The sequence below is a fragment of the Strix uralensis genome, chromosome 1 (assembly GCF_047716275.1).
Source record: "Strix uralensis isolate ZFMK-TIS-50842 chromosome 1, bStrUra1, whole genome shotgun sequence".
NCBI classification, from domain to species: domain Eukaryota; kingdom Metazoa; phylum Chordata; class Aves; order Strigiformes; family Strigidae; genus Strix; species Strix uralensis.
Window position 1 is genome coordinate 103,535,957 of NC_133972.1, and position 25,791 is coordinate 103,561,747.

Consider the following 25,791-nt stretch of genomic DNA (forward strand, 5'->3'; position numbering starts at 1 on the left):
TGGGTTAGAGTAACTAACAGCTGTTTCTCAACAACACTGTTGCTGGGTGTGCAACCACACAGTTGAAGTCTTTCAGTTGTGCATTTTTTTTCCCCATATTCTAAGAAACCTGGTAGATTATGCAAGGCTTTTATTGCTCAGACTTCACTTGAGCTTTTGCAAATTCAGGTCTTAAAGTGCATACAATTCATTATGCTGAACACGTACATCTTCCTGGACTTTTGCAAATGGAAAAGGAAGATTTATTTCTTTCTGGGATAACTGGAAGAGCCAACCAGAACATTGCTGCACCTGGTAGCAGTGCCTGTGGAAGTAACAATTCATCCATGTATGCGTAGTAAGCTAACATCAGTTTGACGTGTTTGGTATGTCTAGCATCTACAGAGTAGCAGGATTTCTATTTCTCAGCAAAAATTCTAATATCTAATGCATATTCTTTATCTGCTGTGTTCTTACCTACTGTCAATTCATACCTTTGAGTGGTGGAAAATGGTCTTTATCAAGAAGACTCATTCTTTCCTCTTAAATTTTACATACTTGTGTGCCTGCTTTTTGTTTCTACCTTCTGTATTTTTATCCCATTTGGATTGAAACATACACTATTGTTTAATCATTCTTGCTTACAATTTTTTTTAAAGCCATGACTACTTCAGTTAATGATACCACTTCTTCAGAATGGATTTAAAAAAAAAAAAAAAGAAAAAGAAAAAGAAAAAAATCTTCTGAAGCAGTTCCTCTATAGCAGACAATTTCTTGTATTATGTGGATATTCTGAAAGTGTAAAGCAACACAAATACAGTAATTTCTAGAGAAGTCCACATACAGCAGTCAGGATAACAACCCTTAAAGCACATGGCCAAAACCCAAATGACCACAACAGTTCTGACTTTATAGAAGTGTGAAGCAGAACCAAGTACAGATAGATCTACTGAAAAGCCTTTCAAACGTAATGTGGTACATGGGTGAAAGAAAACTGACCCAAAATTTCAGATAAGCTGCTTTGACTTTTTTTCTTTTTAACATTTTTTTTTTTTTCCTCAGCTGGTAACAAATTTTTACCTGGTCTGTTCTGCCTTTCCTTCCAGTTTTAAATTTGCTTCTGCCCTACCTTTCCACTGTCAACCAACAAGTGTTTCCTCTCTCTGTTGCTGGTATTTAATTTTCTGCTTGAAAACAAGCCACGTGGGAACACTTCAGATGCCTGTTTATGTAAAATGCTGAAACACATGGGGTGTCATCACTTCATGCATCAGGCAGCTGCTTATGTTCAGTGGGGTCTTATGGAGCTGTTCCCAGGAAATGTACGCAAGGTACCTGAACTCAGAATGGTTGTGTTTCTCTACTGCAGATCTCACAATGCTCACCCCTCCTTCCCCTGCAGCGAAATGGAAAAAGGATGAGGAGAACACTTGAAACCTTGGCATTTATTTGAAAAAGCTAAAATATATAGCTCTTATTTTTGCTGAGGAAAGCTTGTAAATCTGGGAAAGGAAATCCCAGAGACTTCGAAACAAGAAGGCAAATGAATTTTAGAAATATCTTGTTTAACAGCTTTAGCAATTTGAGGTGTATATACTCTCACAATTTAGCAGAAAGCATCTCTTCCATCAGCAGTATGATTTCTGTTGCTGTAATGAGCACTACTGTTCAAAGAAAGGTGCACAGACACCTTGGAAGAGGTTGAGCACCTGGGGAGGATGCTGTGAGAAACTCTGTGTTATTTTAGATAGGAAAGTACAGCAGTTGGAAATTGTGTCAGTACCTCTGAGTAGGTTTGGGGATCTGGAAGCTGTGGGAGTCTCTGCGCTGGGAATGAAAACGGTGCCATGTCCTGTGCTGACAGCACATTGCTATTCCCTGTCAGCCCCAGGTTTCTTTGAAGTGACCAGGGGGACCCATGGTCGCATGAGACTCTGTGTGAACTGTCTATTCACTGCACCTTTTCTATCCTGCCCTTGGATGTTTCATTTAATTGTCTTCTGCTTGGATTTTGTTTAACAAGTCTGCCTGGCTATAGGAAATGATTTGCTAAATCTAAATACAAGTTAATATTGGTGTGTTTGTCATTTGTGTGGTATTTCTTGCTGTAACAACTAGTTTTTCAAAACTATGAGAGACACAGTGACCATGTTTTTCACTATCTGATACTTTTCAACACGATATAAACGTTTGTATTAAGGTCATAGTTTGAAGAATTTTTATAAGAGATGACATATAAAAGTGGATTTTTTGATAAATAATGGTGAAATATTTCCTCAAGATCAAAGAAAGTGATACAGCTATTAATTTAAAATAACTTCATAATTATAATTACATGCTAATTTTTAATTTAGTCTTCAGTTCCAAAACAGCACCTAAACGTAAGAGAAGTTCAGGTCCCTTGTTTTTCTACAGTCATTTGACTCTAGTTAAGGGACTATTTAGGAACAGTAGTGTACAGTAGTGAAGTTAATTGATCTGAAAAGGTGTTTGCGGTAATTTTATTGGTAACACTGAAAAAATTAATCATTTAAACCAACTTCTCCCAATTTGGGAAATTGTCCAAGTTGTTAAAATAGCGATAGCAGTAGATTTCAGAAGACAACAATCTGAGTCATCAAGCACAGGAAGAGGCATCCCCCTGTACACATGCCTCTGAAAGCTGGAGTTTTAAAGGTGTGTAAAAGCTGATGAGGGAAGTGGACAGGCTGGGGTAGTTCAGAGGATGTGAAGCCCTACACATGAAGCCCCCTTTAAAGGGCTCAACCATCAGCCATCTAAAGACAGTGAAAACCTTAAAAGCATTGTTGTTTCAGATTGTCAAAATTCAGTGCATTTTTTGGGGTAAGGCTAAGCTGCAGGCTTTAAAAGTCAGCACAGACCAACTCAAAGCCAATGCTTACAAGCAGCCAAGAGCAAAAAGAATACAAAGGTGAGTGTAGCAGGCAGTTTTGTGCTGCCTGACGCTGATGGGGAGACTGATGGGAGCCCTTCTCACAGGGGGTTGCAGTACCAGAGCTTCACTGATTAAAAGGCCAGGTGTTGTGGGTGTGAGAACTTATATACTAAAGAGAAAAGAAGAAAATCCTGTGCAGAGAGTGTGTTTGAAAGGAAAGGAGGAGGGAGGCAGAGGGCTTTATGTCACATTTAAAACCAAGAATTTTATTACTTTGGAAAGTGTGCCCAACAAGTCCTGTCAAAACAATGAAATGCTGTCTCTATTAAGTCATTATTTATGGATGACTTCGGGGCTTAAATTTCTGTGGCAGGAATTATTACAAGGATGTGATGAGTGCCAGTGTATTAAATTGCTGATTAAAAGTTGGGTTAGTTTTGAAATGATAGAACAGAGAGAAGAAATGTTGTTCTTTGGAGGTGGAGGAAGAAGAGAGGCTTGTGTAGGTTTTTAACAGCATAATGGCTTGTTTGCTAATAAGATTCTTGCTAATTTTAGTGCCATTACAGCAAATGCTGTGGTATCCATATAGGAGTAAGAACAATGCAACAAACAATAACTGCCAATTTTAGCTGCTTTGCACTCATTCTCATGGGAATTTTGGATAGGCAATATATTCAGAAGCATCTGCCAACAAGAAACACCTTAAGAAACAGAATTCACAAACACCATGTATGATTTTGAACAAATTCTTTGTTTTTTTTTTCTCCCTCACTTCCTCATGTAGACAGTACCTTTCCTTCCCCTTTCATCTTTGCAAGTTGACCAATTCCATTACTCTCTTTTTTTCTGCTGAGGTTGGTAAGCTGGTTTGATGCATTCAGCAGTCAAAAGTGCCGTTCTGTGTGCATTTGTGTTGGCTGAGTAAGCAAAATGAAAGAGGCTGACTGTGAAAGTGAAAAGGTGATTTACGCTGGTGTCATAGTGCTGCGCAGTAATAAAACACAGGGATTGTTGGACACACATTATATTGTACAATTATATAATTATAAACAATATAATTGGAGGCAGTTGAGCTTGAATGCAGCAGGCTGTTATTTAGCAATCATCTCTTTCAAGGCTCATTAAACGCAGATTTATACACAAAATAAAAGCTTTGCTCTATAAAGGCTAAATATGTAGTGGCATTTATTCCCCAAAACGTAATACATAGATCTAAAGCTGTCAACATCTATAATGGATTTAGTCAGTGGTTGTAAATGAAGTTGTTCAGTGGGTATGACAATACCGAGCCCTTTGCCTTTATTTAAGGCATTATTTCTGTGACTTCCTTTGTATGTCTGTTTTGGAAGGCCAAAGAGCCTGCATATACAGTTGTGAAGTTGCATTTTGAAATCTGACAGGCAGGGATGCTACAGATGGTCAAAGTGTTTTGAAAGGTAATCTCTTAAAAATCATTGGTATTTTGGGCCTATCTTAACCCTTTAAAATTGTATAAATCTGAAATAATGAATGAGCTTATGGGGAAGAAAAATAAGAAGCTGAAATATTTTGTTGCTGTTACCCCAAGTCATTTAGTTTTTTGGTGGGTTTTTTTACATATTTAATTTTACTACCTGAAGTAAAATAAGTTTTTATATTAAAAAAAAAAAAAAAAAAAAAAAAAAGGAGAAGAATCATATGAGCTAAGAGGAAAAAAACCCACAGAAATAAGAACCTCCTAAGTTGCGAAGATCTACAACACATATCTACAACACGTACAGTCTGACTCAAACTTGTAATAGCTGACAGAAGTTTGGAACATAAATGTATACTTAAATGTATATAAGCTGAAATTTATGTGCTTAAATATCTTTTTTTAGGGTTTTTTTGAGTATCTAGGACTTCCTTTGACTTGTAAAGAGACTTGTGAAACAACAATATAAATAACTAAGAAAAGTTCTTGAAAGAGAGCCTGCAGGCCTCATACCTGAATATGGCTCTGCAAGAGTACCGCTTGGCACTACAAAGTATTTGACCTCTATGTGCTAGAGACACTTTCATATTTGTTTTCAATCTACATGTGAATTTTTAAATGCTCTGTTTTAATGCTCTTCCTGACATGTCATTAGCTGCAGTCTCATTTTGTAATTCTGTGCAGCGTGTTTTATTATCATTCCTTCTTTAAGTATTTTCCAGAGCCTGATAGATGCAAGTTTCAGCATACCTCTGGTTACGCATGATACAGCCACTGCATCACTGTTTCCACCATACAGTACCTGACCTTAGCAGTTTGCAGCTGTCAGCTTTTTAAGAAGTTTCTGCGTTTTACATCACTAGCTTTTACTTCACTACATACGGAATGTGTCTGCACAATAACTGCAGTTTACTTGAGTTCCCTTACGATACTGGAAAATGTTGATTAGTATAGTATGAATTATTTCAGTTAGATGTTTTAAATGCATGTAAAGTAATGTGGTGTTGATGCCTTTAGCAACCGTATCTTAGTTTTAGCCTTTGGTAACTGTGATGCAGAGCTGTATTTCAGAGCTGTTTTCCTTCCCCCACTTCTGCCTTGTTTGCTTATTTATCCAAATGTGTTAACTTGCAATGTTTCTCAGAGTCATGTTAGTGAGTTAACAAGGTCCAGCTTCTTGTAACACCATTCTAAAGCACTGCAGTCTTTTCAAAGTTTAGAGATAAAGCATTCTCAAATGCAAGGCACGAAATTCAAATGTTGCTTGGTAAGGCTGCTTTTGTTTGCTTTTTATTTGAAAAAAAAAAACCAAAAAGTATTTTCTTAGTAATATAGGGACAGATGGTCTAGCATTCTTCACTGGCTCCATTGTAAATTGATCTTACAACATTACTACTATGGTTTGGTAGAGGGTTTTTTTGCTTTCTGTCTTTTATGCAAATGTAAATTCTTACACAACATACAAAGCATTGGAGATCAGATGCTTATTAAGTTAAAGAATTTCAGGTTTAAATCTTCAGTGGTGAACTATTGTTATCTGATAAGTTGCAGGAGTGCCTGAAGAAATCAGTTTAGTTGTGCAATTTCATTTTTTTGTGGACGTACACTTATATTTTGAAACTGTCAACTCATTTGTGTGTTCAGAATGACTGGAAACTACTTAAACAATCTAACTAGTTAGTCTCTTATTTTTGGGTAGTTGGTTTGGTTTGTGAGTTTGTTTTTGTTTTGTTTTGTTTTCTTTTCTTTTTCAGAAAACCATAGATAATGAACCTTAGCTGGAAACACCCTTGGAAAAGTTATATTGTTCATGTTCATTTTCTGTATTTCTGAGTGTATAAGCAGTGCATAACTCAGATCCCCAACCTTTCAACTTTTCAATATGTTAAACTCCATTTTAAAAGAAAATAATGAGTTATGTTAATCAACATTGCCTTTTTTTGTTTCATTCTAAAGTTCTCTCCTTTCAAATAAATTACAAGTGGTCTCCTGGTGTGCTGAAGAAAAGAAGTAACCCTTATCTAGTGCTTTATGGCATTTCATGGCTAGGAAACAGAGCAAAGAGAATGTTTATCTTGGTTGATCACTACAGTAGTGTGTGCTGGCTCATACGATGTGCAAAAAATTAAAGTTAGACCCCAAATCAAGAGCTCATCTTTCCATATGTGTTTTGGTTTTTTTTTGTTTTGGCTTCGAGTTACTGTCTCCTGATGCACCACTGCTACAACACAGGAGTTGCTGTGTCACAGGGTTTTACCACTCTGTGGTCTGTCTTATGCCAGAGAAGCAATGTCATGGGATTTCTCTTAAAATTCATGTTAGCAACCCCTCCCCAAAGTGCCTGGTCCCTTGGAAACCACAGACGGGGGATCTCCAACACAGGGATTCCACAGGGTCTTTCACTTTGCATGACTTTGGGTGTCTATCTGTCCTTTCTGTGACGGGGAGCAGTTTATCCTCCAGGACATCTAGTTTTGCTCTGCTTAGCCCATCATGACTGGCTTACTGTGAAGCTCTGAACAGGGGCAGAGCAGTGGCTGAACAAATCTGAGTCTTTAGAGACAGTGTGATATCTGAACTGTTGCTGTTTCCCGTACTTGAAACTTGAAATTAATGTCTTCTTTCAGACATTGTGGAGTAATAACCTAAGGTTGAGGGAATTACTACAAATTGTAACTTGAGGAAGTATAAAACAACACATATACTGTAAATGTAAAACAACCTTAAGGGGAAAATGCAATAATTCTGCATGCTGAATATTTCATATTACTCACTAAGTAAATTACTCTGTTTGCAAGTTTTAACTCTTTTAAGAAATCAGATGCTGGTTTGTGTGACATGCACATTTTTCTGATTGTGTTCATATCAGCTTTCATATAGTACATTTCTTACTCTTAAGGTCTAGTCCAAAGATAAAATGTCCCCTATTGTAAACAGCTGTACTGCAGACAGACAACACTGAGAGCACATCTAACTGGACTCATTCAAGGACCTTTTCCCTCATTAGTATTGCATAACTGCGTGCTGTGCACTGAAAGGTGGTGGTCTTTTGAAAGAAAGAACCAAAGAGAAGTTTGAATCATGAATTCTATCTTGATCTAAAAAGGAAATGTTATTTCAATTCTGTATGTGAGGAGACACAAGGCCTGAAATTAAAAGAAGAAAAATGTTGTGTATTAAACTTAGTGTGTGAATTTTCAAGGTATTTTTTTATCTAGATGCACATGTATCAATGATCAAATAGGTTGCTAATATATTTCCATTATACTCAGGTTGATTCATAAACCTTCCTCTAATCAAAAATGCAAATACAGAAAGGCACTATAGAATAAAAATGTAGTGAGCAATATTCCTAAAGATTTTTTTCCTTCAGTCTTTAGCAAATAGATGATAAAGATGTAGTATATGTGCCAGCGTTTATCCTGCCACTCACCTTTTAAAATGGTTTGAGATCTTCATAGGAAGAGGCTGTGAAAGCCCTTCTCAGTTATGGCTGTTACTAGGGCAGAGCCTGCTCAGACACCTGGACCATTCACTGAAGTCCACAAGATTTCACAGAATCATCTAGGTTGGAAAAGACCTTGAAGATCATCTAGTCCAACCATTAACCTAACACTGAGAGTTCCCAAATACACCATATCCCTAAGTGCTATGTCAACCCGACTCTTAAACACCTCCAGGGATGGGGACTCCACCACTGCCCTGGGCAGCCCGTTCCAACGCCTAACAACCCGTTCTGTAAAGAAATACTTCCTAATATCCAGTCTAAACCTTCCCTGGCCGTTACCTCTTGTTCTATTGCTTGTTACTTGGTTAAAGAGACTCATCCCCAGCTCTCTGCAACCTCCTTTCAGGTAGCTGTAGAGGGCGATGAGGTCTCCCCTCAGCCTCCTCTTCTCCAGACTAAACAACCCCAGTTCCCTCTGCTGCTCCTCATAAGACCTGTCCTCCAGACCCTTCTCCAGCTTCGTTGCCCTTCTCTGGACACGCTCGAGTCATTCAATGTTCTTTTTGTAGTGAGGGGCTCAAAACTGAACACAGTAATCGAGGTGCAGCCTCACCAGGGCCACATACAGGGGTAAGATCACTTCCCTGTCCCAGCTGGCCACGCTATTTCTTATGCAAGCCAGGATGCCATTGGCCTTCCTGGCCACCTGGGCACACTGCTGGCTCCTGTTCAGCCAGCTGTCAATCAACACCCCCAGGTCCCTCTCTGACTGGCAGCTCTCCAGCCACTCCTCCCCAAGCCTGTAGCGCTGCTGGGGGTTGTTGTGGCCCAAGTGCAGCACCCGGCCTTTGGCCTTATTGAAACTCCTACAGTTGGCCTTAGCCCATCGCTCCAGCCTGTCCAGCTCTCTCTGCAGAGCCTCCCTACCCTCGAGCAGATCAACACTCCCACCCAACATGGTGTCATCTGCAAACTTACTGAGGGCAGACTTGATCCCCTCGTCTAGATCATCAATAAAGATGTTGAACAGGAGTGGCCCCAAAACGGAGCCCTGGGGGACACCACTCGTGACCGGCCGCCAACTGGATTTAACTCCGTTCACCACAACTCTTTGGGCCCGGCCATCCAGCCAGTTTTTTACCCAGCAAAGCGTGTGCCCATCCAAGCCGTGAGCAGCCAGTTTCACCAGGAGAATGCTGTGGGAAATGGTGTCAAAGGCCTTACTAAAATCAAGGTAGACAACATCCACAGCCTTTCCCTCATCCAATAAGCAGGTCACCCTGTCATAGAAGGAGATCAGGTTTGTCAAGCAGGACCTGCCTTTCATAAACCCATGCTGACTGGGCCTGATCCCCTGGTTGTCCCGCATGTGTTGTGTGATGGTACTCAGGGAAAAGCAGAGAGAGACCCTTCTGAGAATAGCAGGGGACTAAAGGAGCTGATTTCATTTCCTACTAATAATTAGAAAGACAGAGGTTTGACTGCTTCCAAGGACCTAGTGCAAACATTACTTCAAAGGTATTTAAGACATAGAATTAAGGAAATGTAAAACAAAGTGAAGTATAGCTCACAAATGGTGGATGGCCCAGTGAAATCAGCTTTGGATTATTTGTTTGAAAGCAGTGGATGCATTTAAGATGAGTTGGAAAGCATTGTCCAGCTGGCTTCAAGCTCATCTGTTTTAATGATTTAAATGTTCCCTAGAAAAAATGTTGCAATAGAAAACAAGTGATGCAAATCAGTAGAGAGGGCTAACTGTGTAACTTTGCTCTCATATGAAGGTGTAAGTGTGTGACCACGCAATTTGCTTGCAGGCAATATCAGAAACTTGATGGTCTTTAACAAGTCCATTAGAAATCTTCTCCTCCCCCTATCCTTTATTCAGCTCTTAACCTATTTCCTCTTTATATCATGTAACTATGCTGTGACAGTATTATTCCTGAGGAAATTTCCTGATGCATTATAAAACCAGGTTGTTGTTTTTTCCCTTGTGGCATGTAACACAGTATTAGTTTTTACTTTCTTGTTTGCACTTGGCTATGTGTCAACATGGCTTGCCACAAAACAAGCAAAACCATGGAAATAATCACCTCTCTCAACTTTGCCAAATAACTGCGCTTTTTTTTTCCCCCTCTTTTATATCCTAAAATATTGATGCCTATAATCCCTGCCCAAGGCAAGAAAAGGGTGCCTGCAGGATATCTTTTGCCATTCAGGCACTGCTGTAGCACCTTATCCAGTTAATGGAAGTTCTGCCACTCAATTAACTGTAATTGGGATTGAGCCTTTGCTTACTGACCTTGTTCTGATGTGGTGGAATTTCCTGCACCCCTACAACCAAGGGAAAAAAAGGAAGGCCAACGTTAATATAGATTGCATAAAAAAATCAATGTCAGGTGTTATAGGTTAAATGTTCCTGACTTGCATATCTTTTCCTAGCTTACCCTGAAATCAGATCTCTTGTGTTGCTTAAGTGGAGTCAGTGAAACAATTTAAGTCAGTAACGGTGGATTCATGTTTTGTGCTTCACTTCAGAGGCAATTAATATAGCATGCTACAATTTTGTACACCAAAAGATGTAGATTGTGTATTGTATTATCTCAAAGTCACAGTCAGATAATAAAAATTCATGCTATATTGCTGTCATGCTAGTAGAGTTGAAACTTGATCTGTTTTCTTTTCAAGAACAATATTAACATTAGCAATGTTTTACTACATTAATAAGGGTTGGAGACCTCTAACTTCTGCTTACTTTCTAGTGAATGCAGGCTGCTAGAGTTTTGTTTGCCTAGTTTTATAGCTCAAGAAATTTCACCAAAACTTCTAAATATCAGTGAATATAAGAAAACTATATACTTGACAGCTATGATTTTCAGAGAGCTGATTTTATAAAAATACAATTAATATAATGGTACTGTTGGCAGAAAACAGCCCCTTCATCTCCATGACAGTCCTTAATATTTCTTTCTATTTCTCCTCTTTTTAATTTACTCTCAGAAGGAAATAATATGTAGAAAGGAGCAAAGACAGAAAGTGGAAGGAAAGGAATAAGGGTGTGTTTTCCTTTCTGGTCTTTGCAGATTTCTTTAAGGGGCACCGTAAGAATTTGTATGTACAAATCTTTTACAATCAGTAACATTCATGGTTTTTTTGTAAAACTTTGAGATACTTCTTCCAACCAAATGCTGAACCTCAGTGAACACTCTGTATAAAGATTAAAATGAGATAGGCTACTGATTGGGAAATCTAAGTTATCCATAAGTATTTGAATTGTAACAAAAAGCAAAAAGAAAGTTGTGGGATGCTAGGCTCTCTGTGGTGACAAAGTGCTTTTGGTTCTTCCCCACAAAAATCTGTGGCTTGTTAGCCTGTTCTAAAGAGGGCAAGACTTCATCATGGATGAAAATGTATTGCTTCATATTCAACAGGTCAAGTTTTCTTCAGACTGAGGCAGAATTGTGGCTTGTGGACATCTGATGTGGTAGGTAAGTTGATTTTGACACGTTATAATAGTGCCATGTGACAAATATTAATCTTTATTCTGCTAGTGTAAGTACAAACTATAGATGTATTATCTTACTTATTTTGCATTTACACTGGTGAAAGTGTAAATCCTTTCACTCTCTCCCAAATGACACTTCAAAAACAAGGTTTAAATTATTATTAATGACTTTTTTATTTGGAAATGATATACAGCAGGAGAAAAGTGAGCAAAGAAAAGTAACTTCAATATACCTTATTTCTTGAAATAAGGTGGCAAGATATTTTAGTGTGAAAAAGGATATTTCTGCTTGTGGGGAGACAGATCAGAAAATCTGGTACAATTGATGCATAGTCCATACGTTCATAGAGTAATAAATAACTATTTGGATATAGTAATAGTCAATGGCACTAAATTACTTAGTCGCACTCTTTTCTCTTCAGCTATTTAATCAGCTGGGCAGTGTTGTAAAGAAGGTATCCAAGTATGTCACTAATACATAAGAGAGGCTAAAGTAAGTAGAGTTTTATATTATACTGTTCACTGAATTTTAGTATTCATGGCAGTTGTTTAATACTTAGGGCATAGATCTACAAGGCTGTTTGGTCTTACAGTCATGAAATAGTGGTGTTAACCGAGCAGGAGTTTTGCTTACCCTGGAGTATGTGAGGCTGCTCCAGTTCCAGAGAAACAGTGGAGAGAAATCTGAAAGGATTTGATGTAAGCTTGCATGAGGCTCTAGAAACCCTTTGTTGCAGGGACATCAACTGTGGAAATGATTACTGGAAGGGTTGTGGCAGTTAGGCAGTTGGGGGTGTCCTGCACTACTTCTGTCACTCAAGCAGATGCATTGTGGAGAAGTATATTTAATTGGGTATTGTTGATCTGACAAACAAAGTTGAACTGAATCTTGCTGTAGAAATTTCTAAGTATGCAAAAAAAGAAATGGAAACGACAAATATTAGTTTGTCACCTCTGAAATCCAATTTAGGAGACTGCTTAATCATGTCATTTTTCAAGTCACAGGGTAAATTTTTCTGAAGTAATCTAGACAAGATATATATTCCTGGTAGGATTTTGAGTCCTATTTACAATACATGTTGTTGTCTACATTCAGTGTTTTATGGTTCGGATTTAAAAATGAGGGTAGGAAAAAGCGTCAGTGCTTTCTCTACTAGTCTGAACATGATAAATTTCTAGAACTCTGTTTGATATTTCTGAGTTTTCTTTTTATGAAGCTGTGTAGGAGGGAGTTTAACTCCATTCGGTCTGTTTTGCTTCCGTCACTTCTTTGCAAGATATCAAATATGTTTGGGGTTTTTTAACTTGAATTTTTTCATTCATTTTGGTACTGACCATCAAAGGCAACCAGTCCAACACTGGGATGATGACATGACAGTAAATTTTAATAATAGGAAATGTAAAGCATATAATAATATTTTTAACATCAGAACAGTTTGCCATCTAGACCTATGTATTGTACATGGATTGAATAGCTTGTAAAATGTCAGTATGTTTGGATTTATAGTTCAGAAAATCATTCCTACCTAGATAAAATGAAACCTTAGTTTAACTTTGTGTGTGTGTAATACCATGAGATAAATTATACAGGCAGATACTTAATGTGGTCTGATCATGAATTCCTCAAATGAGAGGTGCACTCGTATTGAGGGAGTGCATGAGAGAAACCAGTTGCGTGTATATGTTGTGTAGGTGTGATTGGTAACACTGGATCAAATTTATATATTTTTCTATTGCTATGGTGCCTTTTATTATGGATTGGATAAATCAGCTTTTACTTGCTTGTGGGAAGCAGAAAAAGTAAAAATGGTGCTGCAGAAATATGTGGATCATTCCTGTCTTGCAGAAATGGAAGGATTCATCTCAGCAGAGGACACTCCACGAGCTCATATTTTCAGAAGAGGTTTTCATCTTTGTGTGTGTGTATCTCCTCTGTATCATAATAGATCTAGGCATTTTATAGATAGATCTTTCCTTAAAAGAGGCTACAGTTACAGGGTCAATTTTTCCCTCACTGTGTCAGGAGCAAGTGTCCAATGTTTTGGAAGGTCTTGATCCTGAGAAAATGGAATATAAATTGTGCTGCAGGCTGAAACTGGAAACACGAGGGTGACAGAATAACAGTCTGTGGCACACACACACAATGCTGTCAAGCCATGGAACACACTTAAAATTTTTCAAAGTAACATTTTTAATGTCCTAAAAAAAGAAGAAAAATCATGAAAATAGATGTCACCCAGTGGATTTGATGTGTATATAGCTTATTATGTGGGAGAGGGATGGAGAGACTTTTTTTCTTTGCTGAAAAAGGAAGGCAGGCACAGGCAGCTGGCTCAGGGAAGAAAATTCCAGCAAGTTGGAAATGTGGAGCTGAGAGGGAGATAAAGAGCCGAAGAGAGCTCAGTGTTACAGGTGGTAGTGGAGGAGCTACAATGAGAAGGTGGTGGGGATGGGAAAGTGAAGAAATACGATTAAAAACATCCTTCGTTATCCCTGTCTCAGTGCATTGAGCTTCTCTTGTTCCTACTGCTTCATTACCTGTTGTGATGGTAGCTCCCTCTCTTGATTTGTTTTGCTTTAATTACTGCTTGCACGGCTTGAACAGAGCAAAAGGACAAAGGGGATGAAGTCAGAGACATAGAGGCCAGGTTCAGACAGTTCCTCTAAAGATGTCAGAAGAGAATCTAATCTGCTGAAGGTAATTGTGAAAAGTTGCTTATATGTTAGGGGATAATGCCGGTAACTGGTGTGTTTAGAAAATGAAGGAGCACCATACACGTATAGTTCAAAAGTATAGGAGACACATTGAATAAGGAGATTCTACAGTGAACATGCATTATATGTAGAAGAAGTCAGAGAAAATTCACCTTTAAAAACTAGTCATCACAAGATGATCTTCATCTTTATACATTTTCATTTTAAAAAAAGGTTGCCATAAAGTGTATCCTGTTGAACCTTGATTTTGTTTTTCTTGGCTTGGTTTTTTTTGACACAGTGTCCTTAAAATGTTTAGCATGTGTTAACAAGAATAACTGAACTCATGAAGGGATTTAGACATATCTAGTTTTTATTTTTAATGGTACTGTTAAGTTTGTTTTTTCTTATATTATAATAGGAAATCTTGTAAATTACTGTGTTTCCTGCATTCATCACAGTGTGAGAGAAATACTCCTGAAGAGGGGAGATAACATAACTTTACCTTTTGTTAGTCCCCACCCTGCTACCTTGCTACTGTGGTTATTCTGAGGATTCTTTGAGTTTGGCTGACAAGTTGCTTGCTGACACCATGACTTAACAAATCACCAGGTTCAGAGTCTTGAGACATTAATGAGTTTTAAGCCTATGCTGAAACGCTCTTTGCTGAATAATCACATAAGTGTGAGCAAAAATAATAATGTGGCCTTAACTGTTATTGTAAAACTTAATTTTGTGTTAAATAGTCAGCATTTGAAAATTGAATACAGTTTAAAAGCTCTAGCTTTTACTTACACATATATGTCACATGTATACCTCAAAGGTTGAGTTTGGAAGCATTACTGCTAATAGCTCTGGGGAAATGTCATTGAACAGGTTGCAGGTTGCTACCAACACTAGGTCATTATCCTTTCTGTGCTCTTTCATTAGTTCACGGTAGGAAAAAAATGCCACATGCTATGACATTTTGGTGTAACTTGAGAAATCAGCATGTGCAAACAAATGTAATGTTTGTTGTCTGTAACTGTATTGAAATTTCCCTTCTGCAGCCAGACAAGGAGAGAGCACAACTGTGACACCATATGTGTTTGAAAGTGCGTAGTCTCACAGCGTGGCTGATGTGGCATGTGACAGGACAGTCTTTCCCAGGGTGGTTGTTTTTGTGGATAAGGCTTTCCTTGACCTGCTGCCTCTCTTTGATGCCAGATCTCTCTTGCTAACCTCAGAGGAAGGGATGGGAGAACTGGAAGCTCAAGTCCTTCTGAGCTTGTGGCATTTATTTTGTGAGACAGTTGAGATCAAGTTCATTTTGTTAAGCTGCTCACCCATAATGGATCTGTCACAGTGGCTTGACAACGTATTTGTATCCATTTTGGACAGCTTTTGTTGCTCAGCGCTCTCCCTGTGAAAGTTCCCAGCAGACTACTCAGATTTTATGTTGTCAAATGGTAACCTCTCCTCTCCCTCTCAGAATACATCTATCCTTTCCATAGATTTAATAGGCAGTGGTCTGTTCCAGCCATGCTTTACCTTTGAATTGGTATCAAGTAACTCAGAGCACCTCTTAATTTGACCCCAATTTTCTCTTGTTCAGCTGGCATGAAGATGGCACAGCCAAATAATGGAAGGTATTTTGTGTCAGAAACTCTGCTCTGTTTTTTTTCTAGAATTAAAAATCTGCTTGCGCTTCTGGTTTATTGGTAATTTACAAACCGTTGTTGGTTTGCTTCTGATGTAAAGACGTGGTGGGAGTGGTGGCAAGGAGAGTAATTGTATTTCACAAACTGAAAATCCAACCTTCCTGACAACTGTGTCTGGGAAACCAAGTTAGTTTTCAGAGACTGGAGCTGCTAATAACCCAAGAAATAAATGATTGCTTTTTCACGTCCAACCACTAATGCTGAAATTATGTAAGTGTATTTAAGTCTAAGTTCAGATTCAAAATTGTGTGTCTTTTATTCTGGTTTAGACTTAGTTGAATCTGAAATATAATTTCAGTCTTAGTGGAGCAGGAGGATGTTCTGTCCTCTCCCTTTCTCGTCCCCCAACAAGAGAATTTTTTCCATTTCAAATCACCTAATAAACCTGCAGGAAGACATCCATTTTTAAATATAGTAAGCTGAGCTACAGACTTTACCAAGGTCTGGAGAGCCAAGTGAAAATGAAACCACTGATTCTCTCTACTAATCCATCTCCTGGGTCTATCCTGTTCAGATTTCTTTTCCTTCTTTCCCCTCCTGTTCCACCTACCTCCCCTTCAGTGCTGCTTTTCCTTTAACAGTAGTTATATAATGCTGATTCTCCATCAGGATGGATCCTATATAGTGTAGCTTATATAGGTATTAGTAGATCTGTGCAAATCCTTAGGCTTTCAGTTAACCTTAGAGACTTGTCTCCAAGCTTGAGTTCAAAAGAGCAGTGGCTTCTCTGGAGAGTGCTGGCTGCCGCAGCAGTGCCCCGGTTCCAGGTCGGCGCTGCACCATGCGTGAAGTTTAGGTTTAATAGGATGTCCTAGTATTTTCTTCGTTCATCCTACACAGCCCCATTTCTAATAACATAGCATCTGATCTGCTCTTTTTGTGTTTGCTGAGGCACATAGAAATAATAATACTGGTCAAAGGGTAAAGTTTTAAGGGGTATTTCTTTTAAAAACAGACAAAAGTTCAATGAATTCTGCCATCAAAGTGTGTCAGTTGAAAGTTAACTATGAAGAGAGAGTGAAGCTCACTTCATTCTCAGCCAGGTGCATTTAGCAAAGCTGTACTCTGGAGACTTTCTTTTTCACTCATGAAACTTATGGCAAGAAATAAAAAATTCTGTACCTGGTGCTTCTTTGTGGCATGTTTGTTTGTACCATTCTCTCCCAGAGCTGTCCATCTGTGGCTTTCTAATTTGCACAGTATCTGTATACTTGCTGTTGGTCTTCCATTACCTCCCCTTGTAAATACATGTGGGAGAGAGGGAGGGCATTTGACAAATCCACTGCTCTTCTGAGACCTTTGCAGCACTTCCAGTGTGTGTGTTAATTGTAAAAGCTGAAATGAAATATCTTGGGCTGCACTGACCTCATCATCTGGTTTTCAGATAGCGTATCCATCGCATAATTCCTCTTAGAGATAAATTAAAAATGCCTGTAGAAAAGATACAGTCTGGATGTAATAATTAAACAGGTGTTAAGCAGCAGCCCATTATTCATGTATCAGGCTTTTGTACGATAACTTTTTTTATCTTTTTATTACTGCTTAAAGAGAGACTTGAATGAATGCCATCTCCAGCTGTCAAAGGCAAGAGTTGAGTGATGGGAGACAAACCTTCTGAAAGGGACCCACCATCAGCAGGGCGGAAGCTTCCTCTAAAGCAAATCAGTTTTAGTAGTTGTTCCCTCCTTGATAGGCAGTGCTATTTACATTTTTTGGCTGAATGCCGAACGAACTCTGAAGGAGCAAAAACCTTCTGTGGGTGCAAGGTATGGATGGAAACAGTACTGCTTTTCTATCAGTGATGTTTAAAACCCATTTTAGTTATGTCTACAAGACAAAATTGGCAATTCTGTGGTGAAGCAGCGGTGTATCAGAGACTGCAGCTGACAGACCACTGAAACTAAAGATTATTGGGAGGTCTCAACCTTGCAGACAAGCATGTGTGCAAAAATTCCGATTTCATTTTTAAAAAGCAAGGTGAAGACAAAACCAGGGCATTTATTTAGTGTTGCAGTAAATTCAGGTACTCAACAAGCAATTTCTGTAGCAAGCTTACAATTTTCTACATAAGGACAGTGGCCAACCTTGTTGGGGTTTTTTTGGCTTGGTTTTTTTTTCCCTTTCTAAACTGCTTCTCATGAAATTATGATCACTTGCAATTTGGGAGCAAAATACTGCACAGGGAACGAAAAGCCTCAGCTGCTGTTGCCAAATGAAATAACTGTGTCTAAAAGGACTCTGCCTAGATGGCTGTGGAGCACGCTGGCTCTGTGTTTGCTGCGCAGGTGAAAGTAGAGCCTGGAGCCTGAGTAATATGTTGGTTTCCTGAGCAGTCAGTGGCTGGAGAGATTTCAAATGCTTGATTGTCTTCAGAATGAAACCTTTCTGCACAGGATTGATAAATATTACTTTAACTCTTTGTGTGAAATAATGGCAACGTTACTGGAGAAGGGCCTGTTTCACAGCTGTGATTGTGCTATCGCTAGTCAGCTGTGTGTCATGGCCACTGGATTATAAGCAATTTGGGGTAGATAAAACGTCTGCCATTGTGTTTTGTATTGTGGCTGGCACAATGAGGCCCTGCTGCTGCCCGGCTCTGCTGGGAGCTATCAGTCTGGGAAAATTATAACAGCTAGGAAATTTTGTAAAATGCACTGACAAGATGTTCAGATATAAAGGGTACTAGATCAGTGTGAAGCTGAAAAAACTTCTGAGACATTTCCTGGTTAAACATTTTCTACTCATCTCCATTGTTTCATCCCCAACAAAAATTTGCTTTCTCATAAAAAACCATGCATTTCTTTCTTTCTGTAGAGAATAAGTATCACTGCAAAGTCAAAATCAGACCTTGTTCAAGATAGATATTTTTTCTGCTCCCACTTTCACATTGTTGAAAACATGATTTTAGTTCAATATTATGCAATGTGGAAACATCAACAAAAAAGAAAGAGGAGCATTTTGTGGTTTACAAAATATACCCTTTCAGATTTTTTTTTTTTTCTGAAGCAACTTATGTTACTCCCCATTTTATGAATGGAGTCTCAAACACCCTAGAAATCTTTGTTCTTTGAAGATGTTTTCTTTTTTATGAAAATAAGAGATTCCAAGGTGGAAAATTGGTTAATTGATTCCAACATTTCTTTTGAATCTTGAAATATTTAGGATTGTCATCAGTACATTAGTGAGCTTCTTCCTTTCAGAAATGTTTCCTGTATTTATAAAACAAGAACTCACAAACTTTTTTTATTGTTGGGATTATCTTTTGTAAAAAAAAAGAAAAAACAAAAGACAAGAACAGTGTAATTGCTTCTTCGTTATCGGGAGTTTACAGTTTATCATTCTCTTGAATTTGCAATGTGGTTTTCTTCATTGATATCATAATGTAAAGCTGTGAGTCAGCAATCAGAAATATTTTCAATATTTTCCTTCTAAAACATCTAGATTCTGATATCTGTCTTTCCCATATACCACTCCAGATGACTGAGCATTTGAATAAGAGCTAAGTCCTTTTATCCCCTTGTAGTGTCACTTGTTGACTAGCTTGGGTGGGACCACAGCAGCAGTTTAAAAGAACCTCCTTTTTCCTGTGACCGGCAATGCACCAGTGTGGGGATTTGGAGGAGACTGAATGAACTGATAATTTTTTTTTCCATAAGAAAAAAATGTGAGTACAACTCAATAAAATGGAGTGGTTGACATCAGTTATGTGATTTCCTTAATAAAGTCTCTGACTTCTCTGGGTAAGGACAGTGCTGGAAGCACAAGTCAGGGTTAATTACTTGTAGCATCCACCCACGATTAATACAGTTGGGGAAGGAGAGGACCTGCGTAACTTTTTTCTTTTTTTCTTTTTTTTTTTTTTTTTTGTCTTAATGAAATTAATTCAAGTAATCCAGGTCCCTCTCTTCTAGGACTAGAAGTCATCAGTACCAATGAACATCCATGTCTTTTGTTCTGACTTGGGTATCTGCAGGAGATCACTTGCAAAATCCCCACAGCTGGGAATGATTGGTGGTAGGGAAAACAACAGTTGCCTATCTGAAGAAGGGATATATTGCAGCCTAACTGTAGTTAAATATACACTGTCTTTACCAGGAACATTTCTCTTAGCTAACGTTGTCTCCCACATGTACTTCAAAGGCTGGAGATACTGCAGTTTGTGTTATGTTTCTTTTCCTCTGAAAGGTTTCAGAATATCTATAGCACGTTCTAAGAAAAAAAAAAAAAAAAGTGACATTTAAATATATCCATGATTTCAGTATATTTCAAGTATTTTTAAAGCCTGCATTTTGCAGTCAGTGTGGCTTTGTTTACTACAATATTGTTAGCAGAGACTGAATCTGAGCATTTTGGTTTGAAGAGATGGAAAGGTTTAATACCCTCCTTTCTTTGCCTTCCAAAAGACTACACTGCTTTTAATTAGCTGTAGTCTCTTTGCTAAGTAGAATGAAATTGCCCAGCTGTGTAGAAGCCCTGGGCCAGCAGTAGGTATTGGAATCTGGAAGCACCGAGACCCTCTTTCCAACAAAAGCATTCATAAGCCAATCTCATGTTGAGAGTGTTAAATAAGTAAAGTGCTTAGATATGTTTGCAGATCTGGACCGTAACCACATGTCTTTTTCTGGCCAAAATGTGCTGGTTTCTGGCTTTTAAACTTAATTGTAGTAAGACAATATTATTGAGAGTTTTCACATTTCCCAGTGCAATTGCATACTGTGCTCTGAGCAGCAGTGCCATTCCTGTGTTTACCAAGAATACCAGCTAGTTTTAGCTTGATCCTTCCCTGGAATTTGCTTGATGGATTATTTTGGAGCTTTCTCTAGAATTATTCGTGGAAAATCTAATGGTAAAATCAATGGGGGCCCTTCTGCAAGCTGATGATCATTTACTGTGTGCTGCATACATTACTTTTTCTGCTGTGTTACATAGTCCTCCTAGAGCTGAATTCAGAGTGAGACCACACAGTCTCCTCATGCTTGCAGCTGATTTTCTTGTATGTTGTAACTTCTGCATAAGTGGACTGCATGTTTAACTCTTCAGGTTTTTTTATGCCATCTAGGACTTCATTTGGAAACACAAGATGGAAGAATGGGTGGAGAGTGATGTAGCTTCTAAATTTAACTCCTGAATTAAGATTAAACTGTTAAATTTTGTTTTCTTCTTTGTGTGTGTAGTTTGTTCACCCCCTTAAAATAGTCACACACCGTTATTTAGTACTTGTGCATAGAAAGTCTTTAGTACTGAAATCAAGTCACTTCTAACAACCACATTCTCTCAGATGTGCAACCCCATCGTGACAGAAACAAGATAAACGTGAAGTTTCAGGGTACCTTGTAGGAAAAGAGCATCAAAGAGCCAATTGTTTAATACACTTCTTAATCCATAAAGCACATCATTTGTACACTAATTTTTTAAGTATGTATGTATGCATAATCCTCCAGTAAAAACAAGGTACTGTTGATTTAATATAACTTCATGAGCATTACAAATAGTAGTATTATTTTTACTTATCTTCTGCTTATTTACTTATGCAGGATTAAATACTTATTTACTATAAATCCAAATTGTTTGAAAATGTTTTAATCATTTTTTTCTGGTTTATTTAGTTACAAAAACACTGTAGTCCTAACAGAATGCATAAAGAAGTTTTCTTACTCTACAGTATGATCAGCAGAAATCAGATGCTCTCTGTGTTGAAGACAAATCATTCTTCCATATATTTATTATCAAAATGTTTAGTTCACTAGTTCTTTGTTGTCTTCAAGACTGAATTCTGTTTTCACTAGGTTCAGCAAATTATAAAAATGAGCACTTTAAATGTAGATAACATAGAAGTGGCCAACTTGGGTGATGAAACCAAATTATTAAGGGCAATTACAAATAACACTTGTTACGAAAAGTTATAGGAAAACTGCATGTTATAGAGTGATTTTTCAGTAAAATAGCAGATGAAACTTCATATTCAAATAATAGAAGTAATTCATATTTGGAAACAGTATACATATTGCATTTATGGTTCTGAAATTAGGTATTAACATCTAGACAGTAGGTCTTGGAGCAATGCTGTATATAGCTCCTTAAGAATGTCTCCTCAAACACAGCAACAGTCAGATATAAGTTGTTATTAGCTAGGCAATATTTGTTATTGGCCTGCCAGTCTAGAGTCTGATTTTTCTCTATTATCAGCTTCACTATTCTTGTTTTACCTTTTGAGCACACAGGGACCCACAGTTCTAATTGAACAGGGCCAAATTGTAGGGAATACAGTAGGAGCTCATTCACGTTCAGGTTGTGCAAGACTGCGAGTGATATTCTAACTGTCTGTGAGAAACAATAACATTTTACAAGACTGATTTTTAATTGCATTTTTTACTTGGGTGCAGAGCAATCCCTGGAGGATGCCTTTTCACTTGTTAAAATGGAAAACAGAAGTGCGAAAAAATCACGTTCAAGTAGAAGCAGTGAATGTTTGGAACTTGCTGGCTTATCTTCCTTGTTTATTTTGAACTGAAGGAATGTTATGTCTGAAACAACTCTGTAATAAAATAGGTTTTTTGAAGGGAATTTTCAGTATTAGAGAGTGGGGTTTTTTATATTCTAATTCTACAAAGCAGATAATCATGATGATGATTTCCTAGCTTCAGGGTGAGGCAACTGAAGCTTTATTCTATTTTCGGAGCTTTTAGATAAAGAATTTGTGTGTATAATGTCATTATATTTGATTTCATTAGTAGTATGACTATAGTATGATTAGTATTAAAAAACAGAATGTATGTGACAGCGCTTGAAAGAAAAAAGCCTCCTAACTCACTGGGATTGGTTTTCAATATATGATTTGCACAGGCCTGGAGATCCATGAGCTACTACTAAAGCGTTACTAGGAAAAACAAGTTTATTGTCAAAGAGCTTGAATTTACAATGCTTCCACTGAGAAATTTGTAAGGGTCTGTTAATCTCAAAATGGTTAGAAAAAGTCATTGAATTCAGGCACCTTCTGTCTTCAACTGTTCTTTGCCAATAACTGGCAAAGTATATTATGTTAGACAAGAAGTAGCAAGCAAGCCACATAGGGCATCACTGATTCTTTGCTTTGAAATAGGTTGCTACTAATGATGGACATTCCCAGTGCATGATCTGCCTGGAAATGGAATAGCAAACACATGAAAGTTTGTGTGGTGTGGGTCAACATTACACCAGGGTGTTGGTCTGGATTGATGGCTGTTAGCAAAAGGTGATGCTGCATCTGAGAGGCAGCAGACCATGGACCTCTGTTACGGTTGCTGAGATCTGGTGAATTTTCTGGAGAGCTACCCAAAGCGCTTCACTGGTAACTGGGGTTTGCTTGCTTGCATTACTCTTGGGTATGTATACTATTCATATATTCATGACATCTCTTAACTTTCTTCCTTTTACTGACCACTTTCAGGGTGCAGGATTGTAGCTTGGTTATGTCTTTGGTTTCATCTGATCAGATTTCATCTACTTGGACTTATGTTCTTCTGCATAGTGCAACAGAAGGAAAAATATTTCCCTAGGTATCTGTATATAGCTTGTTGACCTGTGGGTGTTTACTTGGGAAGTTGTTGGATGGTATTTGAGTTGGAAGTCAGAGGTGGCTCCAGCATTTTTCTTCCTTTGCGCTGGTAAAAACCCTAAATATTTTTTTGTTTTGAGAGAAAAAAGGATGAAAACACATAATTTATGGTAGTGATTATTCTTCTCTGAGATTTCAGCTTATGGCTGGAATATCATTTAGTGGTTTATGTCAGTGGAATAGCTGCAGCAGAAGACAGAAAATCAAGTAGAATATTGATCAAATCAAGACAGTCTGAAAGGTACTGTTTTGTAAAAATTTCCCTGCTGAAAAAATGTTCAGGTATTTCCCCATGGAAGGCATTGAGGGACAGAGAGAAAAAAGGTTGTTTGTTAATTTATTTTCCTTTAGAAAACATTTTTTGATGGGAATCTGAAACATATTTTGAAGGAAAAACACCCCAGCCAAGTTTGATAATTGATATGTGAGGATGATAGTTTAAATCTGTACCTCTCTTTGTCCAGGCTTTTGATACTTTCAATTTGATGCACTTAAGTCTGTTAGCTAAAGCAGAAGTACTTGAGGGTACTATATGTAATGTCCTTATAAAACTATAGTACCAAAAATGCAGATGCTCACAACGTTTCAAAGAATACCAACTCTGACTTTTACAGGAAAGAAATGCATCCTAAATAGATTTGTCAATACTCACATATTTTTCTAGCTGTCATATTTCAGATACAGGCATATTTGTATGTCTGATAATGCTACAGCTTATATGGTGACATGAATTACTCCTTTAGTGTTCTGTAAACTTATGCAACATAGGATAAGCATGGATGTCTGATCCTATGTTTTTCAATCCAAGATGGTTCCCCTTAGTTATGTTTGCAAGGACTCCTATTTGCAGGTTATAAACTGCCTGTTTCTGTCTGTTGTGTGGTATGAAGAGGATGAAAGCACAGCAGTGTGTGGCTGCTAGGGAATACTGCAGTGCACGTTATTGATATTAAATAAGAGGTAAATGTGCAGCTAATATTTTCCCAGTTCTGACTTTTGATGTGGTATATGGATGAGATCAGCCCTCCCAGCTGAGGCAGGGCTCCTTGGAAAGTCAGTCAGAAAGTTTTTTTCTGAGTAAGGAAGAAAGAAGGTTAGCAGAATTCTGTTCCTGTTGTGCAGAGTGCTAGCAAGAAGAACATAATATGCCATCATGGAAGACTTTGTGATTGATGTTCAGAAAATCAAAGTTGGATGAAAACTACATGGATGTGGCTGACAGGTCCTGCTTTTTAAAAGCAGGGTCTTCCAAAAGTCTGTTGAGCGTACCAGTCTTAGAAAAGGGAGCAACAACAAAAACAAAAAACAGGTGATCATTATGGTTCTAATAAAGGCTACTTTTGAGATTTTACCTGTTATTTTAAGGAGAGAATAAATAAGTATACAGAAATTTCATTTATCTTGTAGTTGTAGTTCTCAACCTATCAGGTTCTGTGGCTGAATTTTGTAATCCATTAGTAACCTAAAAGTTGTAAGAGCTTATTAAAAATGTTAAGTCTTTAATAGTTGCCAGATAGTATAATATGCATTTATTTTGAATATTCCATTGTAATTAAAATCAAAGGCATTTTTTAAATACTTGAGGCAAATGTTAGTAAAAATACAAGTTCTGAAAGCTATTACTGTTTTTTCATGAAAATTGAGTAGCATCATTCTGTTAAAATTTTATCTAGCAGGAAGTACAATATGATTTAATGAAATTCCTCTGATATTTAAAATTGGAGGTTGAATGCCTCTTAGGTCTATAATTCCTGTATTTCACTGTGGTATGTAGCATCTAACAAAGGATTTCTGCAAGCTCAGAAATAGTAGTAGCTTCCTTCTTTAATTTGGTTTCCTTCATATTGCTCTTATGGAAATATCTGTACGTTTTCAAGGATTTAGTATGATGGAGGCAGCCCTCCTCCTCCCTCCAAACTTAATTAATCAGTCCTTTAGGTGACTAATTAGACGTGCTGAATTTTCAGTGAAGTGTAATGTTTCATCCTAGTTCTTCACGCCTATGTTACCCAGCTGGTATCTGTAAACTGAAAGAGGATGTTTCTACAGTGCATGGTTCCTAATAAAATTCAAATTAAATAATCACCTCAATTACAGATTAAAAACTCAGGTTCAACAATTATCCAAAGAGCTCTACTTCGCTGAAAACCCGCAGTCATATACCTACTCCTTTCCCTTCCTGCCTGAATTTATAGCTCTTTCACACAGACATAATTTAGATTTAGCTTAAATTGTGCCCTAAATTGTTTCCATTATCTCAACCTGGAGCAACCTGTGTCTATTCCTGGAATATGATATCATTATTCTTGAACTGCATTGCCTACAGTGTATGTTATCTTTTCTACATTGAACATTTTCAAGGAAAACCTTTTTCAGTTCCCGTTAGTGCTTAGACATTTGAGTCAGTTAAATGGAGAAGGAGGAGGACTGTGTCTGATATATTCATTCCAGTTATGGTAATGGTCTTTGAAGAACATTCTTATGTATTCATAGGTTATACCAAGTTTTTTGATGTCCAATCT

General features: G+C 37.8%; 1 protein-coding gene across 12 annotated transcripts in view; it reads left to right on the plus strand.

Moving 5' to 3' along the window:
- The window catches only part of LOC141946183 (poly(rC)-binding protein 3-like), a 547,598-nt gene that overhangs the window by 198,868 nt on the left and 322,939 nt on the right, over window positions 1-25,791 (plus strand). For 9 of the 12 annotated variants that reach the window (XM_074875578.1, XM_074875568.1, XM_074875653.1 and 6 more), the window contains exon 3: window positions 11,208-11,264. The exons of 1 other annotated variant lie outside the window; for it this stretch is intronic. The gene's annotated coding sequence lies outside the window, so the exon portion shown is untranslated. Of the gene's footprint in view, window positions 1-11,207; window positions 11,265-11,703; window positions 11,775-25,791 lie in introns of all 12 variants that reach the window. 2 more of the 12 variants (XM_074875589.1, XM_074875611.1) reach the window with 2 other exon arrangements.